The sequence below is a fragment of the Acomys russatus genome, chromosome 1, assembly GCF_903995435.1.
Source record: "Acomys russatus chromosome 1, mAcoRus1.1, whole genome shotgun sequence".
Taxonomy (NCBI): Eukaryota; Metazoa; Chordata; class Mammalia; order Rodentia; family Muridae; genus Acomys; species Acomys russatus.
In genome coordinates this window covers 29616121-29639669 of record NC_067137.1, presented here as the reverse complement: position 1 = coordinate 29639669, position 23549 = coordinate 29616121, and the positions used below count along the sequence as shown (strand labels likewise).

The following is a 23549-nucleotide window of genomic DNA, read 5'->3' as shown; positions in this document are numbered from 1 at the left end:
TTAGCACGTCCCCTGCCCCCGTCCCCAGAGTCACCATGATCAGAATATAATATAACATATATAATATATTTAAGAAGCCTTACTTGCAAAAGTATTCCATGTGCAAACAATTCTTTAGAGAAACAGATATAAATAAGTTATTTTGTATAAGTGGCAACAAGGACCCAAGCATCACAATTTGTCCTGTCAACGGGCCTTGAAGAAAAGCAGAAATGAACTTTTCAATATTGTTTCCAGTTTCTAAGGAAGGCAGTCATTTGAAAATAATGACTTAGCTTTTCAACGCATCTGGGCTTCGTTTCTTTATTTAGCGTTCAGACGCTAAGCTGAATATCTCACCATTAATATTTTAAGAGTCGCTGACACCTAATGGAAGATTTTTGAAAGAACAAGTGATATCTAGGAAAGTGGGGTGCCAGTGGACAGTCTCTTGCTGGAAAGACATTGTACTTCTCACAAGGAAGACTCACCCTGAAAACTGCTGCCACCTAAGGATCCAACAGAGGCTCCAGAAGTCATGTGACCTCTGAACTCAAAAGCATGGGGGAAAATGACAAAACTGACCTGCATGACACCATTTGGGTGTCATTTTTTCCACCTCACATTGTTTTCCTAGTTGCTCAGAGGTGTCCCTCTCATGGCTGTTTGGCATGCTACCCTTGAAAAGCCTGATTAGTAACGGCTGGCTTCAGAGGCCATCCTTAGGCAGCCGGCTCCATGGCAGCACTAGGAACCAGTGTGGCGCCTACCATGGCCAAGTGGCCCTCCAAGACCCCACTGGGAAATCCTAGAGTTTTATGGGGTTCACTGCAGTTTTTGTGTAAACAACGTAACGTTTTATGATGGGAAACCCAGTCCTTTGCTTTTTATGGAAAAGCATCGATTAAGGCTTTCTTAATGTTTGAAACGTAAAGAAGTGTGAAAAACTAACATTTCAGAAATGGTCCAAGGAAAAAGATCATGTAGTGGCTACAAGTTTAATGACCTTTCTCATAAAATTATGTGGGGGATTTGCGATAAGCAAGCAATAAAAATGTTCCATTGCCTCTGGTCCTTGCAGCTGTGGATTAACGGTTTTATAAAGGATAGCCCCGTTGCTGTCCCTGTTCAGCTAGTCCAAGATGATTTAATATAATTCTAAGAGGAATGTCAATAAATTTATATCTTACATTTTTTAATTAAAAAATTGAAATAGCAAATATATTTTTTTATTTTCCTAAGCTATTTTTTTAATTGAGAAGGCTAATAGTGCCCAAATTGCCTACATGAAAAACCAACTCCAATGGAGAATATAGGTTGTCATACGTTTGCAAAAACAATAGGATAAACTCCACCAAGAGGAAACTCTAATGTAAACTGTAGACTTCGGACAATATGGATATTAGTGTAGGTTCAACAGTTGCAGCCGATGTGCCACCGTGTGCTGATGCTGATGGAAGGAGAGAGCGTGTGTGTAGAGGCAAGAGTACATGGGAAAGTTCTGTAACTCCTGCTCAATGTTACTACAAAAACAAAACTCTTAAAATGCAGAATCTAGATTTAAAGCTGTGTATGCACGTATATGTGTATATATATATATGTCTCTGTGTTTATTTTGCACATATATGTATGCTGTAAAAGTATATGTGTGGGGCATGTTGTGTTGTGTATATCTGTATATGTTCACATATGTTCATGTCTGTATATATATGTGTTGTTATATATGTTTATGTTTGTATGTGTATATTGCATTACCATGTGTATGTACATGTATTTATGTGTGTGTTATGTATATGTGTTTATATGCATGTGTGTGCATTTGTGTATTGTCTGTTTATGAGTCTGCCCTGTCATTTGTGTATATGTATGTATTGCATGTATGTGTTTATATGTAGTTGAGTGTATATATGTTTGTATGTATTATGTGCATGTGTGTATGTGTATATTGCGTATATATGTGTGCATCTGCATGTGTGTATGTGTATATCATGCGTATGTGTATATATGTTTGTATGTATGCTTAGTAGTGTATATGTGCATGTATGTATGTGTGTGCATATATATATTGTGTATTATCTATGGACACATGTTTGTATGTGTGTATGGGTGTGTGTTTTGTGTATGTGTGTTGTATATATGGGGTTGGTTATATATTAGATGATTTAAGCTTAAATATGTTCCTATCCCATACTTTTATAATATGTTGCTAACCTTTCCAATATGATTCATCTTGGTGCTAGCCATGGTGACTCTCATCCTCGCTCAGATACGGGGAAGACACTTTTCTAAGAGTCCTGCAAGTAGGACTAGAAGCCAGGAAGACTAGCCTATCTGAGCTGCCTGCAAGGCATAACCTAGAACAAAGGCTGGCATCAGACTGACATCACGGTACTGTGCTGTGTTGAACTTCTCCTTATGCAATTGAGATTGACAACAAGGTGCTATCCCAATCCTGATCTTTGATTCTTGGACCTCAAATAAGAAAGACCCAACTCTGCCAAATGAGCGGCTTCACATACCAACACGTGACCGTTATCCACCTAACAAGCTTTTTTTATCTTCAGCTTTTCCATAAGAAACACAGAAGTCAGAGAGTCAAAGGAATTGCTGGGATTTCTAAAGCAGCCCTTGGCCAAGGCACAGAAACAGGTTAGGACAAAATGTTCTTGCCTGTTTTGACAGCCAAGGAGGAGGTAGCTGCCAGGGAAGGTTTGTCCACAAAGCAGACGCCTGTCTTCCGGAGTGGGCAGCATGCATAGGAAAGCTTCAGGAACTTTCAGACATTTCAGAATGGATTTTGAAAGGACCATGCTATGACAACTTAGTCCCCAGCACTCACCTATGCACAGTCTCTTTACCCAAGAGCACACAGAATTGGTCCCATGGCTAGCAGAACCTATCCAACCCATGCCTGTCAATAAGGAAACCCATGGCCACACTGTGTAAAGACAGCATGATGGCACATTATCAACACAGTCATTCACAAATGTGTGCCCCGGTTCCAAGTCCCACTGAGGATACAAATACAGAGAGAACACAGCCTATGTTTCATCCATTCACACTCTCCCTCTGTTCACTGTCACCTTAAGAGAAGGAGAAATCAGAGACAAACTTTCCCCAGGCTCAGCCCCACACCCAGCCAGAACCCACAGCTGCCACCCCTCTGCCCCATTGCTCTTTGACCTCAGTGCTGACCTATGGAAAACAACCTTATTAAAGGGCCAAAGTCACTTATCCCTACTGTTATGCACATTGGGCCCTTTTAAGGGCCAAAGCTGCTGAATTACATGTGGTGTTTTATGAGACGATTGGGTGTCAGGGAGCAGTGGAATGTAGGCTGACACGCAGATTCTGTGACAAGGACTGTCAAAGCTATCCTGAAGAGACGACACACTGATGCTCTCTCTGGGCACTCTCGTTTGTGGCCAAATGTGACATTGGTACATTTTTCCCTTTGTCTCCCCATAATTTTCCTACCTCCGAAAAGTAATGTAATGTCTATATCCATCCATCTGCCGCTGAAGGAAAAGCAAATTGAAGACGTTAAATTGCCTTTTTTTTTTTTTTCAGTATAGAAAGGAGAGACAAAGACAGAATCAGAGACAGTCTCTTATGTCCCAAGTTAAGAGTAAAAACCTAGGAGTTTCGAAAAAGGTATGAGTTCTCGAAGCTGATTAATTTTTAGATCTTAAAAAGCCATACGGTCTCTTTAAAGAGCAATGAAAGCCTGATTCAAGTTGTTAAATTTTATGTTGTGTGTAATGTTGTAATTGATGTCAAACCTTTCACATTTTCTTACCACTGACATTGGACAGTCTACTCCACACAAGGGCTCGAGTACCAGGGTTGAGATTAAGTAACCTAACCAGGAAATAAGGGCAGAATGGCATTTTATTGCATGGAATTGAAAAGTTCAGATGCAAAATAATTAAGTCTGAGCCAAATATAGCCATTCTTTCTCCCATCAGTTTATTTTGGTGGATAATTGGCTGTATTCGGTTTTTCACTGAGCTGCATATAAAACTTTATTGCCCCTGTAAAACACATGCTGTGAATTCTGATGCTTCTGTGTGTTTGGGGGGACATAATTGTTGCCCTTACAGAGGAATGCAGTGATTACCTGGGTTTTGAAGCCCAACTAGGCTTCCAGGACACTTGCAGCTAAAGGCCCCAGTGCTGGGCTATGTAAGGGGGAGAGTTCTCATCTAAGCTGAACCTGTGGTGATTGGGGAACAAACACATCACCCCCCTCCATGCTCACCTCCATGCCCACCCTCGTGCCCACTCCCATGCTGACCTCCCATCCTCACGACCATGCCCATACCCATGCCCATAACCATCCTCACCCCCATGTCCACCCCCATGCCCACCCTCATATCCACCCCCATGCCCACCCCCATGCCCATGCCCACCCCCATGCCCATGCCCACCCCCATGCCCATGCCCACCCCCATGTCCACCCCCATGCCCACCCCCATGCCCACCCTCATATCCACCCTCATATCCACCCCCATGCCCACCCCCATGCTCACCCCCATGCCCACCCCCATGCCCACCCCCATGCTTACCCCCATGCCCACCCCCATCCTTACCCCCATGCCCACCACCATGCCCACCCCCATGTCCACCCCATCCTCATCCCCATCCTCGCCCCCATGCCCACCCCCAGGCCCACCCTCATGCCCACCCCCATGCTCACCCCCATGCCCACCCCCATGTCCACCCCCATGCCCACTCCCCTGCCCACCCCCATGCCCACCCTCATGCTCACCCCCATGTCCACCCCATCCTCATCCCCATCCTCATCCCCATCCTCACCCCCATGCCCACCCCCAGGCCCACCCTCATGCCCACCCCTATCCTCACCCCCAGACCACCCCCATCCTCACCCCCATGCCCACCCCCAGGCCCACCCCCATCCTTACCCCCATACCCACCCCCATCCTCATCCCCATGCCCCCCCATGTTCACCCTCACACCCACCCCATCCTCATCCCCATGCCTACCTCCATCCTCACCCCCATGCCCACCCCCATCCTCACCCCATGCCCACCCCCATGCCCACTATCATGCCCACCCCCATGCTCAACCCCATGCTCACCCCCATCCTTACCCCCATGCCCACCCCCATCCTCACCCCCATGTCCACCCCCATGTTCACCCCCACCACAACCCTGGCCCGCAGCCCCACACTCACCCCAGGATTTTAAGGTACCTGAGATGCAAAGACAAAAGAAAGATAGAGGCCTGTTTGATATGGAAACTCACTTCTGGGCTGCGGATTTTAGACCCAAGGTTTTTTATTCAGTAAGTCTGTACTGAGTGTGACTCCCCTGGTCTCAGTGCTTGTGACAAATCTAAACCACAAATCTAAAATGTGTGGGGTCTGTCCCAAGGTGGTCTGCTGCTCTCCTTCATTCTTCTGAGGATCTGGAGCTGTCTACCCATGTGACAGCTTGCTCCTGTGCATCCATAGGACTGATACAGAATTGGCCTAATTGGGATTTTTTTTTTCCTGAGAAAAACAATATGTGGCTACACACGGTTTCAGTTAGCTTCCCAAAGCTTTCCTATTTTTTGAGTAGGAATACGCCAGAATCCTTGCCTCTCATTGTTTCTACACGCAGGTTTCGCAATGCATTCCCCAGGTAGCCACTGCGGCTTAGCTTCTCTGCCAGCACCAGGCAGGACTCATCCTGTCCACTTGGCCCTTTCAACATCTTCTCTCTGGTGTCACTTGTAAGATTCCTAATGCCTTCCAGCCTTTCCTCGGTGTCACTTGTAATGTCATCTCTAACACCCAGACATTGAGCTCCTCAGACCTCAGAGCCTACAGGCACAGTAGACCTATCTAGCTGGGGAAAGTTCTCTCTTCATTCTACACAAATCCCCTGCCTCTGGGCCATAGAAAGTGCTTTTCTGGGTGACTAGGACAGGGTGCTACATTCTGGCCAGATTCCTAACAATGGCATTGTCTTGCAAGCACATGTGTAATCTTCCATGAGTCTCTGACCTCCCTGAAATAATATGCAGACATGTGTCTTTGAATGCTTTTGTCACTAGAGGTTCTGGGGATCTCACTGCAATCTCAAAGGGCTCCAAGGTCCTTGCCATACAACACTGGAAGCCGCTGGTCTGACAGGAAAGATGGAATAATCACCATGCTGTCATGTGCAGTGTCATCACCATGCTGTCACATGCGGTGTCACATGTGAAGAGTTGAGTATCTGATACATTTGGACTTCCCTCATCAACTGGGGTTGAGTTTGTTTGGAGCACAATGGGGTCTGGGGGCTGGGCAAGATTCATTGGTGCCCAGAGAGGTAAGGTAGAGGCAGGATACTAACAAAGGTTAAAAGCAAAAACAAAATAAAACAAAAACAAAAACACAGGCATAGCAACATATTCCTGTAATCCCAGCTCTTGGGAAATGGAGGTAGGAGGATCAGGCATTTGAGGTCACCTTTGGATACACAAGATTAAGGCTGGCCTTGGCAACATGACATCCTGTCTCAAAGAAAAAGAAAACTATAAAAACCAGAAGTTGGACCTGAAGTCAAGTATAGTACAGGGGCAGCTCGTGCCTGTAATTTTCATTGTCCCTCTCTGATCTCCTCTACAGAGTGTTTATCCACCTGCCTCACATGCATCTCATAAGGATTGGGAGAGCAGAAGAAAGAAGTTCTGATGGACCTTATACTCAGGATAGACTATTTGACACTCTACCAAGTAGAAATAAGAGACACAGCCATCCATTTTCCACACAAACCCAGGCCTCAGAAATGGAGAGGGAAAAATATTATTTTTTTAATTTAAATTTTATTAATTTATTCAGATTATAACTCAACTGTTATTCCATCACTTGTATCCTCCTGTTCCTCCCTCCCAGAAAAATATTCTTTACAGTAAGTTATAACCCAAGCTTGTGGCTACAAAGGTCCCTTAGGAACACACTGCTCAGTCTTTTCACTTTTTGGTCCAGCTGGCATCATTTCTCCTCCTTCTTTTTGCCCTGGGGTTCATGTTCCTATAAGTGCTGTTATCCCAGAGCCTGCACTTTGGGCTTTCCCAGTGGAAATGGACTGGGACGATTCCCTGAATCAGAGATAATCTTGTTCCTAATTTGCCTACAGAAAAACAAGTTGTGCCAACCTCCCTTAATCCTTGAACTTCATCTTAGACAGAACCTCTAGCACAGATAATAATATTTCCCAGCTAATCTGGTTGGGGCAGCAGACAGCGAGCAGATCAGGAGGAGTTTTTGGAGCACAGCATTTGTGGCTTATACCAGAATGCAAGAGACATAGAGAGCATGGCAAGCTGCCTTGCATGCTGTCTATCAAAGAGAATATTCTCTCTGAAGGCACTCAGTGCCACGTAGCTGTTCGTCAGGATCAGAGGCTAAACATAGAATCTGGGTCTCTATAAAGGCAAATGGAGAGGGTGAGTGAGCTCAGGAATTCCAGGAAGCTGCTTTAAGCATGGTGGGGAGCCAGGGACCCCATTTCTGGCTGCCTGGGAGGCTTCATGGGGAAACTAGGGGAACACTAAGAGCCTGATGTCTGGCCAGAAACACTGGTCCCAGCACAAAGTGAGAGCTGGAGTAGAAGAGAGTGTCCTCGTTGATTTTGGTGAATTCCCAGGAAAACAATAGACAGCTATGAAGTTAGGAAACCAAGTGGTGCTTTCTGCCTTGTTCTAGAATACCAGGGTCTCCCTGTCTGCAAATTACACATCCTTTTATAACCCCACCAGAGACTATCACCATGTGAACATAGAGCCAAGCTCATTAGTGCCTCTTAGCTGGGAGAAGAGTGAGTTTCACAACCTCATCACTACATCTAGAAGCATTCTTTGTCCCAAGGTGTGTGTGGGGGTCGGGGGGCAGGGGTATGGGTTGACCAGTGCATTGTGGGATGTTTCATGGTATTTCTTGCTTCTACCCACTAGATGTCCACAAGCTGACGCCTCCACAGTTGTCATAACTGAAAATGTCTTCAAACATTATCAAATATCCCTTAAGGGACAGAATAGTCACCGAATGAGGGCTTAGGCAAAAGGAGAAACAGACAGAGGATGGATGATTTTACACAGGGTCTTCAGCAGGGTTTCAGTGACTGTTGTAAAGTCACTAAGAGACTTGAGTCCCCAAATCCTCATGCTTGCTGTTGTCTAAGCCTGGGAGAAAGGAGGACAAAGGGGCACGGGCTGATCCACCACCAATAGCCACTCACAGCTCTTTGGAGTCCCACGGTCATGGCAGTATGTGGAGTTCTTGCTAGAATCTTTTCATCAGCCCTCCATAAGAATCTTTGACCGTGGTTACCAACATTACTCCATCTTGTAAGTGGAGAACCTGAAACTCATTTTTTAAAAAAACGACTTCTTGAGACCAAATAGCTGCCTGGCCTTGGAGCCAAGATTTCAATTCATGCTAATTCAGTCTAGACCTGTCTACTACATACCAACCCAGGGTGATCTCAGTATTAAAACAATTTCCCCTAGCCAAAGGATTCAGATAGACACTGCAAGGATGAAAAGGACCATCAAGCCAGTGATGCCACTGGACTCCTCCTCTCAGCTCTTCTTTGATCTTCCCCAGACAGAGAAAGCAATACACATCTAATTTAACCCTGCAGAATTTTCCAAAAGACCACAGCTTTCTCAATGTAGGCACCTTCTTTAGACTGGAGAGAAAAGATGTTACAAGAAAGAAAGAAAAGGGGGGAGAAAGGAGGAGAGAGAGGGAGGAAGGGAGGGAGGAAAGGAAATAAAAGGAAAAAAGAGAAAGGAAAGGAAAAAGGAGAAAGGAAAGGAAAGGAGAAAGGAAAGGAAAGCAAAGGAAAGATCTTTGCCTGGCTGTCTCAATGTGGTATCTGTGACATGTTGAGCTGGCAGCTTCCTGGGCAGAACTGCCGCACCATCCCTGGGTGCCTGCAGATTCCACAAAAGGAGAATAAATCCCAAATGTATCGGGTGGGGGTAGGGATGGGGGTGGGAGGCTTATACTTGTTTTTAAACACCAAACATAAGCAGTGGCTCAGTGCTTCAATCACGTTCCACCCTCCTGAGGGTGTACGGGTAGAATCTAAGGAGGAATCTGGGTTTTTCTGTGCTCATTTTTTTTTTAAGGATCTGAGCAAGTTATGAAAAACAAAAGGCCAGCAAGTTCCAAAAACACACTCACAGCATCTCCCTAAAAACACACCCAAACCCAAGATGAACGTTAGGATGACAAGATACTGTACTGATTAATTATTAAGAACACATTGTGTGCGGTTTGACAGCTGTGCCAGAGCCGCTCGCTTCATAGTGATTAAACCTCAATAAATGTGGTTCTAATAATGAGCTGGTATTGAATTATCAGACAATGGCAGCTTCAGTAAATCTTCATTAGTTTTGTCTTTTGAGACCTTCATTTAAATTCTGAGTAATACAAATGTCGGTTCTTGAGCCCAGCAGGAACCCCCCATGGACCCAGGACCCCCAAGCACCACCACCACCCCCAACAAACACAGCTCCCAGCTGGCCTGGCGGACAGCTAGGGAGGAGCCAAGAACGGAATTGGGAGTCCTGTACTTTTCTAGGAAGTTCGCATTCTAACAGAGAGAAATGCTTTCTTTCAATTCCCACAAAGGGTAAGCTTCCCCAGTATGAGAAGTAGACATCGGGGTAAAGAAATTTACTTCTGAACCGTGGCACTTTCAGAACAAACATCAAGTGAGAAAGAAAGCAAAGGTATCCTAAAGGCTTCACGTGAAGAAGAGGGACTGAAAGAGGTCTCTCAGCAAAGGCACCAGGGACAGGGTGACAGGCTGACCTAGGCCTTTCAGAGTAAACAAACTGGCTTGGGTATAGGCCCCAGCTTCAAAAGGCCCTCAATTACTCATTTTATTGCTCAGAGTTACAAGATGATATTATCTCAAAAGGAGGTGACAGCGAGTTAACAGATCCGTCCCTGAGGGTGCCTGGTCCAGACGAAGAGACTCCCTTCTCCAAACAGAGATGCTAGCACAATTAGGCGCCTTTGGAAAAGGAGGCATTTTTCTGACTTGGGAAGTCCTTGCGAGGCCAGTTAAGACACCCCCTCCATGCACATTTTGGTACTAATTAACTCCTAATTTGGGAAGGGGGAAAGGGTGTCTCTTTCAGGAATTTCTCCCTCCGGAGATGGCATCTCCCAGCAGCAGCATTTGGCAGTAAAACACAACAAATGTCAGAGCAGAGTGGCTGCAGGGTTCAGAATTTACAGCTAGGTTCCGGAATGCTGTTGGGGCCCTAGCCAGAGACTCTGATTTCAAGTTGGGATGGATCTGGGTAATTAGGCATAGTCAGCGTGGCCTGTCCCAGGAGGGTCCTGACACCCATCTCAGCTATTAGTTTGTTCTATGGCCTTAGTCAAGTTTTTTTCTCCTTGTCAAAAACCTCAACTCACCATCTATCTACTATAAAACCGTGACGTTTGGGAACTCTGAGGATTACTCAGTCCCAGTCTATGACACTAAAATTCTAAAAGTTATCAGGTATTTGCCCTAATTCACTCACACACACACACACACGCACGCACGCACGCACATGCGCGCGCACACACAGTGAATGGTGAATGGTACCCAGGAAACAGATTGTGAGGTATCATCAAAGGATTGGTAGACTGTGGCACGGAACACATCACCACAAGAAACCAACCTCCTTCCACACTGCGTTTATGACTATCACGAATTCATTTCTTCTCACTGCTAGCTGTTCTGGGAGTGGAAGGAGGAGAGGCACTGTCTACACAGAACATCCTGGGGGCTCCATGCCACTGCTCAGCCCATGCAGAGCTCATCCATGGAGAACTCTCTCAAGGAAAGTTTCAGCTAAGCAAGTCTTTACCTTGCTTTAGGTCAACACAGCATCAGAACGGGAATCTAGCTTTCTGGCACCAGCCAGTACTACTTTGTAACTACAGTTGTTAGAAGGGCAGGGCCTTTCTATCTGCCCCGGAAGGTAGCATGGACTTAGGGGAAGAGCTGCGCTTCCTGGAGGAGCCCATTCCTGCACATCTGAAGTGACTTAGGAGAAAGGGTGATTATCGCTGTCCCGGATGCACAATGTGGGTTCTCTCCTCTCTCTCCCTTTCTTTGCTATATAGAATAATACTTGTCTTTCCCATGACAATTCTTGTTCCCTGACAGTTACCACACAAATACACACACCCTTCACCTAGTTTCTTACAACTGTGCTGTATTATTGTTTAAGGTCTTCCACAATCAACCGTAACGCTTTATTACTTTCCCAACTGCAATGTATTACTGTTGTTGAATATTTTTGACCCGGAAATGGTAGAATCATAGCTGCCTTGATGAACAACATGGCAGTTTTGCACACGTAATGGTGAATTGGTAAACCATGGGATCCCGGTTGTCAGTGCTAATAGAGCCTTGAGGGGTTGCCATGGGTCAAGGAAAGGGCCCAGGTGCATTCTTTCCCCCCCCCCCCGTTTTCTTTTTTTTAATTATTATTAATTTATTCTTGTTACATCTCAATGGTTATCTCATCCCTTGTATCCTCCCATTCTTCCCTCCCTCCCATTTTCCCCTTACTCCCCTCCCCTATGACTGTGCCTGAGGGGGACTTTCTCCCCCTTTATATGCTCATAGGGTATCAAGTCTCTTCTTGGTAGCCTGCTATCCTTCCTCTGAGTACCCCCAGGTCTCCCCCTCCAGGGGACATGGTCAAATATGAGGCACCAGAGTACGTGTAAAAGTCATACCTCACCAGGTGCATTCTTGGAGAAGGTTTGAAGTTTGGCCTTTAAAACCAGCCACACTTACAGTCTGGACATTAGAGCTTGTGTGCTAGAACAATTGCTTAGCACACAGGAAGCCCTGAGTTTATCCCCAGCACCCACACCAAAACAAACAGAACATAATAAATTTCAGTATGAGAGACAGGACCCCAGTACCCCATTGCTCTCTCCACAAAGTCTCTGATGCCAGTTGCCAGAAGTGGTTGCTTTCCAGAGGGAACAGTCAGCAGAAAGGTGCCACCTACAGGTGAGTTAGGGGAATGCATGTGTCAAAGCTGGTTTCCTGAACCAGCCTGAAAGGTTACTTTGTCTTCTGTTTGAGTGGATGGGTGGGTACTCGATAAAGGACTTGCTGGGGAAGGGGGTCCTGGTATTCCATTTCTACTAACATCTTCCGTGCCCAGACCCTTTCTCTCCTGACCACTCCAGCTCACTCCTTCCTCAGAAGCTCCTAACTCCCCAAAAACTCTAAATAAAGCTCACAGTTCTTGCCAAATATTTTCTCCATCAAGCAGCATTTAGCAACACAAGTACCACAAAAGGATCATGAAGAGATCAAATATCAGACATTTGTTTTCAAATCCTGGAGATATTTTCCAAATCATTTCTGTTTCTCTCACCCTTGCACCGTCCTGCCCCTCTTCCCCCACCCCACTTTAAATTCCTTTTAGACACATCATCACCCTCCCTCTAATTTCGGCAGGGCCAGCCCTGGGCACACTGACTCCAGAAGAGGGCTGGTCAAATATGGCTGCAAAGCTTAAGGACATTGTGGGTTGTTGTCTTATGCCCCTGTGGCAAGGGTCTATGCAGCCACATGAAGAATGGGAGAAGACAACATAGCATGGGCAGGCATGTCACAGATGGGGTGTCATGCCATGTGTAAGGATACATCCTGTGGCGTGATATGTGTAAAAGTAAATATTTTTTAAATGTCATCTTGGCTACTAAAAAAGAGGTCCTTGGGTTAGACAGAGATGATCTCCAGGGGCAGAGGTCCTTCCAGGGAAAGTCAAGAACCCTGTCATTCCAAGAACAAATCACAGGCCCCACCTCGAGTCTACAGAATATGACTTTGTAATTGGGCAAGCTCCATGTCTGTCACCAGATGCATGTTCTCAGAGAGAATTAACAAAGAAAAAATTAGTTTGTTGTTTACAGGTTGTAGTTATTCTGGACCAATCAAAAGCCTGGGGAAGATACTGGATTCCTTGACCCAAGAGAGGATTGTGGCTAGCCTATGTGTAGCTGCCATCTCTGAGGCCACATTGCCACTCATGACTTCTGCCCAGGAAGACACAGTCCATTTGTATAATCCATAGGCAACCTTCCCTTGTCCCAGAGAAGAAGATACTACACAATGGTCAATGCTTCTCATGGGGACTGTCCCAGAGGAGGCATCAGTTGGGTACATAGGGCCAGATCAAATCGTGACAATTCCTTACATGTATGGAACCTTTTTAGCCACTGTCCTCATCTCTAAGATTCCAACTCCATGGCTAGGCTTCAAAGTCATTCAGTGTCTTATGTCACTTCCCCAACTAAACTATGCTCTTTCTGTGATTCCCCTCCCCCTTTCAAATCACCTGGACACAAGGGGACTATTTTCTATGATCGGGGATGAGGACAACTCAGGATCCCCTTTGTCATGTGGAAGGAGACAGAAGCCCCTGAAAACTGATCCCAAGGAATGAGGCTGGATTTGACCTTGAGTGGGAAGATAGAATTTCTGAAGTGACGCTTCCTTTTAATTCCAGGTCTTATAACTTTTAATGTCCTGGAAAGGTATTTGTGGTTTCACTTTGCTTTTTTTAAAAACCAACATAACAGAGAACTTCTAATAGTTTACCTAATAAGATGGCTCCAGGATTAGAGTCAGGTGGAAGAAAGAGCCTCTGAAAAATTACTATCCAGGCTCAACACCCAAGACAGTTACCACAGGCAAAGAATAACAAGAAGTGACAGTCTGTGAGGACAAATGACAGGCCACAGCTCTACAAGGAACAATCCTGATGAAGTACACGGGGAAGCCCACGATGGCCAAACTAGATCCTGCACATATGTGCTCCCAGAGGTGGCCATCCTACTTACAACTCTTCTCTTCCCTCCCTGGCCTGCAATCCATTTTTTCTTTTATGCATTATTTTTTTTAATATTCTTTTATGGCCTTTTGTGAGTGGCGGCGAAGCAGGACGGACCGCCATGAAGGCGTCGGGCACGCTTCGGGAGTACAAGGTGGTGGGACGCTGCCTGCCCACCCTGAAGTGCCATACGCCACCGCCACCGCTGTACCGAATGTGCATCTTTGCGCCCAACCACGTGGTGGCCAGTCGCAGCTGAAAAAGATGAAGAAGTCGTCCGGGGAGAATAGTGTACTGCCGGCAGGTGTTTGAAAAGTCCCCGCTTCCTGTAAAGAACTTCGGCATCTGGCTGCGCTACGACTCCCTCAGTGGTACACACAACATGTACCGGGAGTACCGGAACCTGACCACCGCTGGCGCCGTCACCCAGTGCTACCGCGACATGGGTGCCCGGCACCGTGCCCGCGCGCACTCCATTCAGATCATGAAGGTGGAGGAGATTGCAACTGGCAAGTGCCACCGGCCAGCCCTCAAGCAGTTCCACGACTCCAAGATCAAGTTCCCGTTGCCCCATTGCATGTTGCAGTGCCAGCACAAGCCGCGCTTCACCACCAAGAGGCCCAACACCTTCTTCTAGACCCAGAGACGCACTGAATAAAACGCTAGCGCGCCCAAAAAAAAAAAAAAAAATATATATATATATATATATATATATATATATATATATATATATATATATATATATATATATATATATTATGATCATGTCCTTCTGTTGATACAAATCCCATTGAAGAGAATAAATGAGAAGGAAGAGCCACTACTTTCCTCGCCTCCTTTCTTTGCTCTACAATGGCAGAGCATACCCAGGCCCTCTCCTGGGTATGAGTTAGTTATGCTACTTCTCAAAGCAATTGGTATTAATCCCTCCTTTAAGAACTTGCAAAAGTACCGAGCCTTAAAGCTTACCCAAATTCCAAACTCTGCACAAGACTTTAAAAATATTCCCCTGGGAGACAAAGCTCTTCCAGCCTCTGTGCCTCTGTGCCTCCGGTGTGGACTCTGGTCCCTTAACATTCAACACTAAAGTCAGGTGACGTTTCTAAAACACCATGAATTTTGCCTGGTAAACTCTTCGGTGACTGCCCAAGTCCTAGCTCCTTGACGTGGTACCCTAGGATCCCCATGTCTCAGCCCCATATCGACTCCGTCTGCAAATACTCTTAAGTATTAATTATGTCATTCTTTTTCTTACTTTTGAGAAATTTTAATAAGGTGCCTTCTGCAGGGAGGGGGAATGGGAGGAGCTCTTCTCTGTCTGAGTAACCATCTTGTTACCTCTCTCCAGTCTGTTCAACCATCACACTATTGGGTGACATTTGGCTCCACATTATGTTTTCAGACTGTCCCTAAATATATTACTTGCCATAGGATCTTCTCAACTACAGGCTATGTTTTTTTCCAATAGAACTAAAGAGTCTGCAGGAGAGACATGTATTTCCATGGCGTCGCCAACCTACTTCTTCTTCCATCTTCAAAGTCCTTGGTTCTTTGAAGTGCAAGTCATCAGACTTTACCACCCACTATTTGCCTTGCCATCATTTACAGTCCTCCCTGCCACCCCCATTTATTTACTGATGACTTTAGCAGTTGGCTCACTGTCTTCCTTTCCACAGCATCTCCTGTCATTCCTGGCAACCTCTAACATCCTTACAAATGGCCTGTCTCCAATATACTATTATATCTGTTCCTTGAGCTGCTAGAGCCCATGGTGCTGTCCCTCATCTCACTTTACCCACCAACTCCTCTGGTCATGCTTTATAGCTTTCCATCCAGTTTTAAGCAATTGCTGCATGTACTATGATATGTCACGTGTTCTTTGACCACCACATCCCTTAATCTGGAGTACCCACTTGAGTGACACTGACCTGACTGGGATGTTCAGTGACTTTTTCCTTCCTCATTCTCATCAGAACCACCTCTGCAATGTCAAACACACATGCGCATATGCACGCACGCGCACACACACACACACACACACACACACACACACACACACACACACACCACAAACCTTTTCATTCCCTTCCTGATTCCCTCCAGGTTCCTTAGTCAGTGCCTTAGCCACACCTTCAATATGCTTCACTACCTCTTTTTCTGTTACCCCACTAGCCAAAAATAGACTTCATCTTGCAAATTTCTGTCATTTATGGTCTTCCCTGCTACTTCCCTATGTTTGCCAATGACTTTAACACTTGGCTGGACTTGATTTCAATAGGTAGGCACCAGTATCCACACTTTCATTAATATATGCCTAACCAATTTGCACCCCAAAATCTGAGAGACAACTATTTGAGATCTTTCTTTGACCCCTTAAATGTTGGAGACATCCTCTTTCAGAGTAAATACCATCCCTGATTCTTTTGCCATGGGAATATGGTGGGAAAACTTTGCTGCTGCCCACAGTAACACATAGCATGCTCTTACCCCAGAATCCATCTCCTCTGAGCTGCCTGGACATTGTCCAGGAACATGCCTTCATCATTCATCATCTCCTCAAACCACCATGATTCATATCTTAGCTAACTTCACCCTCTGCCAAGGGTACCAGTGATTTATCTTTGACAGAACCACAGGGCTTTGTTGTTGTTTTGCTCTTGTCACACCAAACCTCCCTGTAGCAGACATGTTGAAATATATGCATTTGTGGGTACTCAAGATGCCATTTTTTGCATCCCTACCTGAAACACGGAGGTGCTCTGCCAAAGTCTCAGTTTGCCCTTCATTGCCCCCCCCCAATAAGTGATTTCTGTTTCAGGAGTATAGACAAGAACCTTATTTTGATGATACTAAACCTATATCACTAATATTAATCCATATGTCTATCCATTAATTCTGTCTCTGTCTGTCTGTCTGTCTCTGTCTCTGTCTGTGTGTGTGTGTGTGTGTGTGCATGTGCACATGTGTCTTTGTGTGTCTGTGCCTGTGTCTCTATGTATGTATGTATGTATGTGTTTCTGTTTCTGTCTCTCTCTGTGTATATATGTATTTGTCTCTGTCTCTCTGTCTCTTTCTCTCTCCTTCCCTCCCTACCTCCCTCCTTTCATCTCATTTTCTTATTCAAAGCTCACTCTACTCATCTTGGTAAACTACACCATTTTTTGACACAATTGTTGAAAATAGTGATTATACACTCTCTTTGGGGATGAGGGAGCTGGATCACCAGGTAGAGCATTTTTTGGCACTGAATAATATTCCATTATCTGGAGATACCAATTTACTTATCTACTCATTGCCTGAAGGGCATGTTGGTTCCTTCCAAATTTGGGGAATCTTGAATGAAGCTGCTATCAATATCTTCATGTAGGATCAGCGTCAGGTGGGCTAGCCCACTGTAACCCTGATATTGAGAGGCAGAAACAAGTGATCCTTTCTTACTCCATGAACAAGCTGGCTAGTTAGGCCAGATGAACTGGGGAGCTCTGGGTTCATTGAGGTGGGGAGTGAAAGATGCTGGACACCAGCCTCTAGCCTCTACACACATCCACAGACATGTGCTCTTATAAGTACATGAGGATATGCGTACACATACACATATACATATATAATGGCATACAAATGTTCAAGGAGTAAATAAAGTTCCTTGCATGATTACCCCTTTTCCTTCACTCCCACGCTTATTTTGTCAACAAGCTTTGGAAATCTCCCTTCCAAAAAGTTCTCAAATTTGACTACATTGTACCCTACAGAGCATCAAAGTCTTAATATGAGTCTCTGAATTCTCTGAAGTTTCAACTGTAAGATATTCTCACGGGGCCTCTCTCTGCTTTCTGGATCCCACTCAATCTATTATTTATACACATACCAGATTTATTGATCTTTATAGTTCTTTAATAGACATCATTTTCTACAACAATTTTAGATTCACAGAAAAATGGGGGAGGAGTACAGAGAATACCTATAATCCTTGTCCCTACTCATAAATTCTCTCTCACTAACTACACCCACACCAGAGTGGCCCATCTGTTCTAGTTGATGGACTACATTGGCTCACCCAAAGTCTACCACTGACATTAGGACTCACTCTTGTACATCCCATAAATTTGTATCCACTGGTAGCAAACACAGCACCCTAAAACCTTCTGCATTCTGTGTAGTCCATCCTTTCCTCCAATCCCCACTTCAGGGGTTGCTTTTCCCAGAGTATCATATAGTGGAAATTGCATAGTATGCAGCCATTTCATAACAATGGCTTTTGATTGATAACATGCATATTCATGTCCTCTGTGTGTTTTAGTATGTTGGTAACTATTTTTTGGCACTGAATAATATCAATTTACTTATCTATTCATTGCCTGAAGAGCATGTTAGTTCCTTCCAAATTTGCACAATCTTGAATGAAGCCGTTATCAATATCTTCATGCAGGCCTTTGTGTGAAGTGAATCTTAAACTCATTTTAGCCAACACCAGAGTAGAATGACTGGATCAGATATGCTCAGCCACAAGAAAAAAAAAAAAATGCAACTGTGCCATCTTTCACATCCATTGGCAGTAAATGAGGGTTCCCGTTGCTCCACACCCATGTCAACATTTGATGCTGTTAGTGTTTTGAGTATCAGCCTTTGTAACAGGTGTGTGATGCACATAGCTCATTGTGATTAGAATAGCCTTTCTCAAGCTTAAATCTTGTTGTGTTTCCTCCTTTTCAAAGTCCTCAAAATATTTTTCCCTTTAAATAAAAAAAAAAAAAAAAAAAGATCTCACCAACCAGAACCTACAGGATTTGTCTTTACCTGCTTATATTTGTTCTGTTCCTCCAACAAAAGCCAGGCTGATTATTCCAAATTTTGGTTATAATCTGCTTCTCCAGCTGTATTATGTGGTACCAGTCTGATCCTGACTACCGTGCTGCAGCCAATTTATCTCTTTTATTCTTCAAATATGCCAGGCTTGTTTCCATTGCAGGGCCTTGATATTGCCATTCCTTTTTTCAATAGCTCTATCTGGTCTCTACTTGCCTGATTCCATCTTGGCTTTATTAACAACCTATAAATAATGACTTAGAATAACTGTTATTACAAATCTATTAAAACGATACGTAATTAGAAGCCAGTGGCATGGCTTAAAGGCATCTGTGACCAAGCCTGATGACCTGAGTCCAAACCCTGGAACCTATGTGTTGGAAAGACAGAACCTACTCTTTCAAGTTGCTCTCTGACATCCTCATATGCCCTATGATGTGCTTGTGATCATGCGTGCAAACACATACAAATAAATAAATAAAGCATTTAAAAACAAGTAATTAGTGGGCTGAGGGTATAGTTCAGTGGGTAAAAGCACTAACTGTGCAACTATGAGGATATGAGTTCAAATCCCCAGCAGCTGTCTGAAAAGATGAGCACGGTCACGTGTGTGGACAGTGCTCAGCACTGTGAGGGACAGAGAAAAAAGGATCACTGGGGCTCACTAGTTTCCAGTCTTACTTCATGAGGTAGAAGAGTAGTGTGCCAATGGCGGGGTGAGGGGTGGGGGTGGGGGCGGGCACAGTGTAGTTAAAGAAAAGCAAGAGCCCAGAGTCTCTGACAGAGAGTGATGAAGAGGAGGGGCTACTGGAAGGCACAGTAAGAACCTAAGAGATCTAGAAGTGTCAAGTGAAATACCATTAGGCTTTGGAGGCCTGCTGCAGATCAGATGCCTAAGAACATGCTCCCAGGAAATACATATGTCATCTGACCTTAGTTACACATCAACACGTAAAAGAGGGCCCAGAGTATGCACACCGGTCATTTCCTAGAGCCTGTTGAAGCAGGCTGTGTGACCTATGGAGCACTAGGCTCCTAGGCTACATACACTGTCTCTACTCTGCATCTGTACCTGTATCTAGTTAGCTGAGAACTGCAGGCAGAAGACAAAACTCAGCTCCACAAACTACCAGGAGCATCACAAATCTGCTGTGGTCTGGGGCAAATCCAAGCTTGTCCTATTTTATTTTTTCTATATGTATGCAGTTCCCTTTTTGATGTTAAGAAAAACATAATTTTTGTGTTACTATTTTAACATTTATAACCAAAGATAATTGGCAGCTCTGCCTCTCCTCTATAATGACTTTCTTCTCAAACCATGTCTGATTAAGACATTGTTTAGGTCATGGTGTCTCAAACTGTGGGTCACGAACCATTAATTCATTGTGAAATCAATTTAGATGGTTCACAACCAGCATCGTTTTAACAAAAAAATAAATAAAACAGAATAGACAATAATAGAAAATATTGAAATGAATCATACTGCATAAGGGTAAGTAGGATTTCAGAAAGCATATGTTTCAGTTATGTATATTGTACATGTAAACATACATCTGTGTATAATGAGATACAATGTAAAATATAAGGTCAAAACCAAAAAAAAAAAAAAATAAAAGCTGTTGTTCTAGATGTCTCTTGTCCTAAAACAAGCAATATAAAGTATGTTATGAATAATTTATAAAAATGTATATTCTAAACTCATTTCAAATTTCATGTAGAATTTACGCATGTCAATGTAATGCTGTCAAAGATAGTTACCATCAAGACAAGCGCAGGACAGGTGCATTTCAAGGCTGGGAGCTTAACAATCCTGTGGTATACAGCCGGGAGAACTAGAATAGGTATTTATTCCTTTTTTTAACTGTCTGGTTATGAAATTCTCCCTCTCTTTTTTGAAGGCACCAATTCCATATTTAGAAAAGATCTGCATTCATTTGCTTCTGAGAACCTTCCAGAAGAACTGGGTAGTCTGAGTCTACAGGAGGTTACAGGAAGTGATGAGGAACTTCACAGTTACACCTATGTGACTTGGATTCCCAACTCTGTCACTTACCATGGAGCAGTGTCATGGTTTCCGTGATCAGAGGTTGAGAATTATAGTGTGACCATACAGGGTCAGGCTAAAGCTGTCAAGCTGCTGGCATAGGGCAGCACTCCAGAAAAGATGGCCTCAATTGTGTCTTGCTCTGCCTCTCTGTTACCCTCAAGGCCTGTGTCACTTGCCTTCACTGTTCAGCATTGCTGTCTTCCACATCCCTTGCTTCTCAGTGGCATCTCTCACCAACACTCATGAGAAGACTTTGGTTGCCATCACGGTGGCTTCTTCCCATATCAGAGCCTTTGAGATTTTCCTTTCGTGCTGACTCTGTTTCCCACATTCTCTAGCCCTAAGGGTACCAAGGATAAGGATAAGCTCTGAACTCTAGGTCAGACCTGTGTCCATGAGAGAAAGGTGCCCCTACCCTTCATCAGCTTCAACAATCTGGAGATTTCCTCTGCCTACATCAGAATGTAGGATAGTCTGACCTGGTAGGTAAATCTTAGGAAAAGAAGTACGTCTGCATAAGTTGTGAATTATAACACAACACCTTTTTTTTAATCTGTGACAATATAAAACCTAGTGTTCATCAGAATGGAAACAAAAATGATGTGCAGTTAATATGAGGTCATCTAATGGTGATAAAACCCAGTCACATGCCTGTGTGATGGAACCCACAAACGTTTTAACTCTCCTCTGTACCTCTGCTCTTGATACATGCATGACCCCACATGGCTCAGATTTTCATAGGAAAGAAAGAACTCACTGAGGTATGAAGGGACCAAATAAACTGGGTCCTGCCACCCATAAGCCAACCTCGGCCCATGTACCACTCAAATCTCCTCCAAATTATCTAATTCCTTCCATCTCTAACCTAGCTCTTCCCACCACAGTGGCTAAGAAGATAGAAGTTCCCATAGAAGCAAGGATTCAAGTTATTCATGGCTGGCACTCCTCCCTGGTCACCAAGTCGGCTTAGTGACATGACACCTCATAGACAGCTGATCTGACTATACCCGGAGCCAAGCCTGCTGGCGCCTTGATGGCTCATTGCATTCTTCTTAACATTCAGTACATGATATCGGCACAACCAAAGCCTAGAGGAAGGACAGAGCCTCTTGATTCAAGTTCTTTCCCACCACAGGATCTGGGGTTTTTCTTCTGGTGTTCCATGCCCCTGTCACTGCTCTCTCTTTCTATAATATGTATTTCTAGGCTCCAACCTAATTGCTATATACATGAGAGCCCATCACTGGGCAAGGCCTGGGCCACTTTTTAGCAGATACACTTTGCATAGAGAGGAGAATCAGGGGAAGGAGAGAGAGAGAGAGAGAGAGAGAGAGAGAGAGAGAGAGAGAGAGAGAGAGAGAGGCACAGTATAGAGAAAAAAGAAATGAGAAGACCAAACATGGAGGAGTGGCCAGACAAGAATGCTTGGCTCCCCAGCTGGTAATTACTCATTTGTAGGAAAGTACCTAAAATAGCAAGATAACTCCAAGTTGCAATGTGAGTAGAAGAGTGGGAATTCTTGTTCCCTCAGCCCTTGGAACTGTATGGGAGAAGATAAAGGGCCCTGATTTCCAGAGCAAGCTACTTCCACCCGGAGCTGCATCCGGCAGCCTTGTAGGTGCCATCTGTATAAAGCACTTACTCTTGCCAACCTTGCTAGCTTGCCAATCACTAAGTGAAAACTCCACTCAACTGAAGGCACAGGAAACGTGAGGCAAATAGCTTGTTGTATCAGCTGCACCCTTTATTGAAGACTCAAGGAAGTCATAACCCAGGGAACTGGTGCTGAGCGAGCAAACCCACATGCTGTTGTTTTGGCAATAGCCAGATGAGGGTTGGGCCATGGCTGGATAGGAGATCACTAGGGACAGCAGAAGATTCTGGACACAGACTACCATTACTCAACTGTGTCCCTGAAACTGTCTCAGGGACCCCCGCTCCAATGAGAATAATTGAAAAGGAAAGGAGATCTAGGATATAGCAAAGAAATAAAGTAAGTGTCCAGGCTGAACATTGAGCTCAAGAGGAATTACAGAGGCATAGAGGTGTCCCCAGGATTCAAGTCACCTGCCCACGCCAACCTAGTACTCATCGAGACTCTGATGAACCAGCTGAGTTGGAAAGCCCTCCAGGATGAAGTTGACTTTCACAGTGAGTTGAAAAGTCTGCCAATCAAAGTCACGTCGAGCAGGGTCCAGTGCTGAAGGCCCTCCAGTGTTTCTTGTGGATCATGGTTTCAGGGTAATTTGCTGTCCTACTGAGCATGTTGAAGAGACCGAGGTGGTCCCACTCCTGGCTGCCAACTCTCGGGCTTTTCTGGACCCATGGCATGCTATCAACCTCTGTTTCTCACATCAAAATAAACAACATTCAGGACTAGACAAAAAAATGCCTTGGTGATTAAAATCACTTGCTGCTCTTGCAAAGGACCCTTTTAGTCCTCAGCACACACATGATAGCATCACTGCTTGCTCCAGGGCATATTTGATGCCCTGTGACCTCAACAGTCACCTGCATATACGTGGTGAACATAAACTCATCTAAACACACATACACACATACACACATATAAAAATAAATTCTTGCCAGGTGGTGGTGGTACACACCTTTAACCCCAGCACTCTGAAAGCAGAGGCAGGTTGGATCTCTATGAGTTCAAGTCTAGCCTGTTCTACAGAATGAGTTCTAGGACAGACAAGACTACACAGAGAAACTCAGTCTTGACAAACAAAAAACAAACAAAAAATTCTTTGAAAACAAAAAGACAATATACTCAGGTTGGTCAAGACTGGAAGGTGATATATTAGTGATCTTTTCCAAAAAAAATAATCCTTGGGAATTCATCAAA

The 23549-nt window shown here is 44.5% G+C and overlaps 1 pseudogene; it reads left to right on the top strand.

The window, feature by feature from the left end:
• The first annotated feature begins 13942 nt into the window (after positions 1 to 13942).
• On the top strand, positions 13943 to 14517 carry LOC127195845 (60S ribosomal protein L18a-like; annotated as a pseudogene).
• The last annotated feature ends 9032 nt before the right edge of the window (positions 14518 to 23549 follow it).